This window comes from Helianthus annuus, chromosome 8 (genome assembly GCF_002127325.2).
Source record: "Helianthus annuus cultivar XRQ/B chromosome 8, HanXRQr2.0-SUNRISE, whole genome shotgun sequence".
NCBI classification, from domain to species: Eukaryota; Viridiplantae; Streptophyta; class Magnoliopsida; order Asterales; family Asteraceae; genus Helianthus; species Helianthus annuus.
Window position 1 is genome coordinate 9951502 of NC_035440.2, and position 6000 is coordinate 9957501.

General features: G+C 36.9%; 1 long non-coding RNA gene across 1 annotated transcript; it reads left to right on the forward strand.

Moving 5' to 3' along the window:
- The first annotated feature begins 1169 nt into the window (after positions 1-1169).
- Positions 1170-3797, forward strand: LOC110870811. Its single transcript, XR_002553255.2, has 4 exons — positions 1170-1528; positions 2040-2107; positions 2633-2724; positions 3687-3797. It is a non-coding gene; the product is annotated as an uncharacterized LOC110870811 (long non-coding RNA).
- The last annotated feature ends 2203 nt before the right edge of the window (positions 3798-6000 follow it).

Sequence of the window (6000 nt, forward strand, 5' to 3'; positions counted from 1 at the left end):
ACGGAATCATCATAACCTACGAGATATTAATTAGAGCAAAAGGTCTACGGGGCCAAAACGACCCACGGGTCATGATTAGAAAGAGGTTATAAGGACTTCGCCTTAAAGAGGTGAATGTCTAATCAAAAATAGCCCATAAGGCTAAGTGATAAACCTACGGGTTAGATGGAATAAAGCAAGGAAATCAGTTAAGAATCCCCGCATAAAAACTAAGACTGTAAAGGATTAAATTACGGACTGTCAATATCCCGGTATGGATGATTGACACAAGATAAAGAAAAGATCCTAAAACTAAAACTTCGGTTTTAGTAAGAAATAATGTTATTACAAACATAAATTCTGATAGGAATTTAAATAGTAAGCATGAAAGATACAAGTCTTGACACTGATGGGCGCAAGATGATATATTCGAAAGGTGATATTCTCAAAAAAATGAAAGGTTGATATAAATTAAACATGATGTAACACAATCACGGTCAAGAAATGTAATGTGAAGTAGAATCACAATATGACCAAGCAAGCGGTAAAAAGAAACTGGACAAATAAGTCTAGATAGTGAGACCAGTTAAGGTCAACAATTCAAGTCAAGAAATTTGGTTTGCTCGAAAACAGTGGGATCGGTATAGCTGAACCGAATAGATAAAATTTGAAAACAAAAGAACTTGTTGCTAAAAGTGAAATATTTCACTAAAGACCTTTAAACGGGTCAAAGTAACGGATTCACAAAGAATTTGATAGGATATGAAAGCGAGGAATATCGCTAAGTTGATTAAACCAGTGGAAATAACGAGATTACGTTATTTTCAGTCGCATTATGTCATGTAAGATACATAGATGATTAATAACCAAAAGAGTATTACCATACTTTTCTGGTAATACTAGCAATCGGTTAAGATATGAGAAACGCTTAATTGATTATCGAGAGCAAATACATGGAGTTGAACTCGATAAATTAAGTAAGAACCGGTTTCGAGGACGAAACCTCTTTAAGGGGGGTAGACTTGTAACACCCCGAAAACGGGTTTGGTAATCAAACCCCGTTAGCACTAAAAGACGAGTAAAATACCGTAGCGGTAAAACTTATCCGGTAAATATTAGGATTTTAAATAATTAATCCTAATATTAGATAAGAAGTGAATAAATGCTTGAGATAATAAAGTTATGAAAGGCCCGAGTTAACGGGACTTAAAATATAACGGGTTATAACTTCCCGAACCTATTAAGTTAACTAGGGATAATTAACCTAGTTATTAGTATGAGGCTAAGTGATAAATAGTGAGTTGTAGCTTCAAATGATCAAAATAAAACATGGGGGACTAGGGTTGCCTAGTGAAGAAACTTGTTTTAATTAAATCAAGAAATAAAACACAACACACACTAAGAGTGTGTGTGTGTGTGCGTACGACCAGGAGGGGCTCCAAGGAGCCAAACCCTAGCTTGATCAATACCTTCAAATTGGAGGATCAATTCAAGACCAAATCAATGCATGAACGCGTATAAACGATCACCGAGTCAAGAGGATCGAAAGGTATGTCAAATTTTGTAATTTGGTGATACCTTGAGATTTTGATGAACAATCAAAATCGAAAATCTGGAATGAATATTGATGTATATAAGTGTTATTATGATGAAATCTTCGTTAGAAACAAACCCTAGTTGAAAACTTGACGAATTGAGGCCCAAACTAGGGATTTGATAATTACCCTATCATGTGTTAAATGGGTTTTGTAGAAATATGGTGAACACTCGAATTAGGGTGCTAAATGGATGAACCTTGATGTTGTGATGCTAGTTCTAGGTGTAGTTCATGTACACTAGACATAGAGGCATGATTTTGATACTAAAACTTGATTAAAATGATGAACATGATTAGAGAAAATATGCTTGTAAATCTCGCCTACAAGGTGTTTGTTAAAATGCCTGAATGAATGTTGAAAAGAGGATCTTATGAAAGAAATGCGTAATTGGTTAATTTGACTAATTACGTGAAATATGGGCTAAAACGGATTATAATAATAGTTTGACACTCTACAAGCTAGGTGGAGGCTTGGGAAAGAAGCGGTCAAACGAATCAAGCACGAGAAGAAAAAGCGTATTCGGGTGCGAGGTAAGTATGGCTTACACTAGTCTTGTATTTTAGAATATCCTCTTATCGTATTAGTTACGAATAAGATAAATACATAATTGCGGTATGATGTTCCGGCGTGTAGACACACGGAACAAGTTGGACAAGCATGACAAGAAACCATGTTGATGGTTTAGAAAAGACTTAAAATCAGTAATTCGATTATTTTATGATAAATGGAAAATGAAACGTTGGAATGGTTGCCTTACAGGGTAAACCAAAACAAACAATAAGGGTAAAACGGTAAAATTGGTCACGCATTGACCATAACTATTGATTTTGAATGGCACCGTATGACGTAAGCTATGATAGGCTAAAAAGCGTTAGGGAACGATCAATAGGTGAAATGACCGCACGGTGTAAACCGGAGCGAGACGTATAGATGAGTTGGTAATAAATGCCATCTCGTCAACCTAACCGGTCACTTAGACCAAACGGGTCAAAAGGTGAAGATATCACCTCTTGACAATAACGACTAATGATTATTGTCGAGTTATATTATTTCAGGAGTAAATGTGAAATGGGTATTAGCAACGCCATGGATTAGCGGTTATAAAAGCAAGGTATTAAAAACGGGTTGATATATTGACCCGCGCCAGGTATGTGAAACAGGGTAACACTCATTTAGAATATGTGGTTCAACGAGTGCTAATAGAAGTCAAAATAAACATTTGGGTACTTGATAAGTAAACCAAATGTTTAATATAGTGAACATTGCGTTGGGAAGCTTAATGACTTTTCAAACAAAATCATAAGTTAAAAGAGGGATTTCGGGTTGAATATACTTCCAAGAGCCCTTCATCGTAAATGATTGGCTAAACGGACTAAAACGCCATTATAAGCTAAATTGGACAAGCTACCTTTAAAGGTAGTTTTGAAACGAGTTTTACGATCAAGTAAGTAATTGAAATAAGTATTAAGTCGCAAGAGATGTAAACCTTTGGTCAAATGACTCTATACGAGTCCTTGTCGTAAATTTAGTAATCCGACGAGAAAAACTCGGATTATTTAGATTTCCCCCTTAAGTCCACCACAAATAAGTTTGTGGTGGAAGATCACTTGATAAGAAATGTTGTATGATAATGCTAGAAATGAATGAGAGCGTTTCATGATCAAAATATGCATAAACACCCTTAACGGGTCAAATATGCATAGGAGCGTAAATGGGTTTAAGATACGTAAGGAACCCGCGACTTGAACCTAATATGATAGGAATTATTGAAATTATGATTACCGTGAGAATAAGGATCAAACAAACATGTTTCGTTTGATAAAAACATGAATGGGTCAAAATTGCGGCAAATTGGAAAAGCTGGATGCAGAGTCCACCGTAAATTACGGTGCCACCGTAATTTACGGTGGAGATGAAAGTCTTACGGTAGCCCCCTACTGGTTTATGGTAGGGGCATGTAAAACCAGTGGCCACCGTAAATTACGGTGCCACCGTAATTACGGTGGAGGTCAGGTTGAAATTGTTGTTTTGTTATCAATTGTTTCTCGAACCCGTTTAGACACGTTTAAAACCCTGTATGACTAAGCATTTCATGTTTATGAAATGTAGGTACACTATGGGATGCCGGAAGACGATCAAACTGAAGAACCGAACACAATAAAGACTCATGCTTCCGCACATTGCCTCGTTGTAAATTTTAACGACGAACCCAATCACGTTCATAGATTAGCTTATGAATTGTAAAAGTTTTAATTTACTCGGAATTGTGTAAGGATTCATAACACTAAATACATGTCGGTTTTCGTAATTTATACGAAAACCTTTAAAATAATAACTAGAGTGTTACAAGTTGGTAATCAGAGCTCATGGTTAAAGAGTAAGGTGTGTTCGGTTCGAGGCTTGATCGCAAATCCGGTAAGTGTATGTATGTTAATCGTTTAGCGTATTAAAGTGTTGTAAACAACACATAGGGTTATCGTGAAATACACGTTACCCCAAATTAAATGATAGAAATGGTTAACAACATTTCGTGCGTTGACACATATAGTACAAAAGCTTGTATTATGATACGGGCATTTAGTAAAGTTGACATTATTAACTTTGTGAATGTCTTGATTGAAGGACACTTACATTTAAAGATGGCAAAGGTTAAACAAATGCAAGATGTGATAGAGGAGCAGTCCGAGGCATGACAAGAGGAACATGCCCATCAAGGACTCAATCGCGTAACGACCGCGAACAAGGCTAATAGCAAGAGAAGCCCGTTAGGGCAAGCATTATCAGGTGCACGTTTTAAATCATTGCATAAATAGTAATATGCAACAGATATGTAGAAATTGAAAGTTGCATATGTAGATTGAAAACTTGGAAAGACCGGAATAGAAAACCTATCCGGGATATTGTTTCCAAGAAAAACAGATAGAGGTATTACTTACATAGGGCGTGATGTGAAAACTGTAAAAAGGTCATGCGTGTCATGTGTTAATCGCTTACTCTGGCCAAGTAAGTAGCGGCATATGATACCATGAACTTCTTATGGCGGACACGTTTACATCCGATGTAGTAAGGGCAGGGTGAATGGGACTAATTGAAAAGTACCCAAATGAATCAGATAAGCAAAATATTTGATAATAATGTAAACGCACAACCAAGTGACGGGGGCGTATTACATTAGGATAATGAGCCCGGGTGAAGGGGCAAACATCAAGCATGTAAAATGATTTAGACAAGTATTGGGAGGGAGTGTACTTACACTCGAACCCAGACAACATCAAGCATGTAAAATGATTTAGACAAATATTGGGAGGGAGTGTACTTACACTCGAACCCAGACAACATCAAGCATGTAAAATGATTTAGACAAATATTGGGAGGGAGTGTACTTACACTCGAACCCAGACAACATCAAGCATGTAAAACGATTTAGACAAATATTGGGAGGGAGTGATACTTACACTCGAACCCAGACAACATCAAGCATGTAAAACGATTTAGACAAATATTGGGAGGGAGTGATACTTACACTCGAACCCGGAGAATGTAAACATGTAAGATGAGTTAGATATGCATTGGGAGGGGGTGTACTTACACTCGAACCCGGAAAATGCTAATATGTTCCTTAACGGGTCATTTTTGTAAAACGTCGAGCTTAAAGATAAAGTCAGAATATAAAAACCGAAGCGAGGTCTTAATGCATACCGGGAGGGTTGCAATAATAACAATTTCGGTAAAACACCCGGTGGATGGGTAAGAATTAAACACATGTGTAAACCAAGAGACGTGAACGCAGGTTGAAAGATCAAAGTAACGTGGATTACGAGTTATGACTATAAAATCTCGTATATAGAAATTGCGAATAAATATGTTCAACTATTTGAAGTCGAATGGGTCGAATAAAGAATAAAGTTGATTGTTTATAAGTGATGGATTTCACATTAATAGGTCAAACATGTTGAATACAATATAACGCCGAATGGCACAAATGAGCACTAGCCAGATAAAGGTAGTGTTAAATGCAAGAGAATAATGAGCCCGGCAATGGGACATAATCAAACACGAATATATGTAAACTGGATAATGGTGAGCATCAGATAAACCGACGCGTAAATGACGTGAGAAATCATAAAGTCGGAAAATGTGCCCGAAAGGAAACGAATGTAGCCTTAGACTACGGTCAAGGTCAAAGATAATATCAAAACGATAATAAATGATGTTAAACAAAAACATGGTGCCTTAACGCCGTATGCGTATATAAATGTATACACATTTGAAGGAAGACTCGAATAAAAGATGATCTACGGAATCATCATAACCTACGAGATATTAATTAGAGCAAAAGGTCTACGGGGCCAAAACGACCCACGGGTCATGATTAGAAAGAGGTTATAAGGACTTCGCCTTAAAGAGGTGAATGTCTAATCAA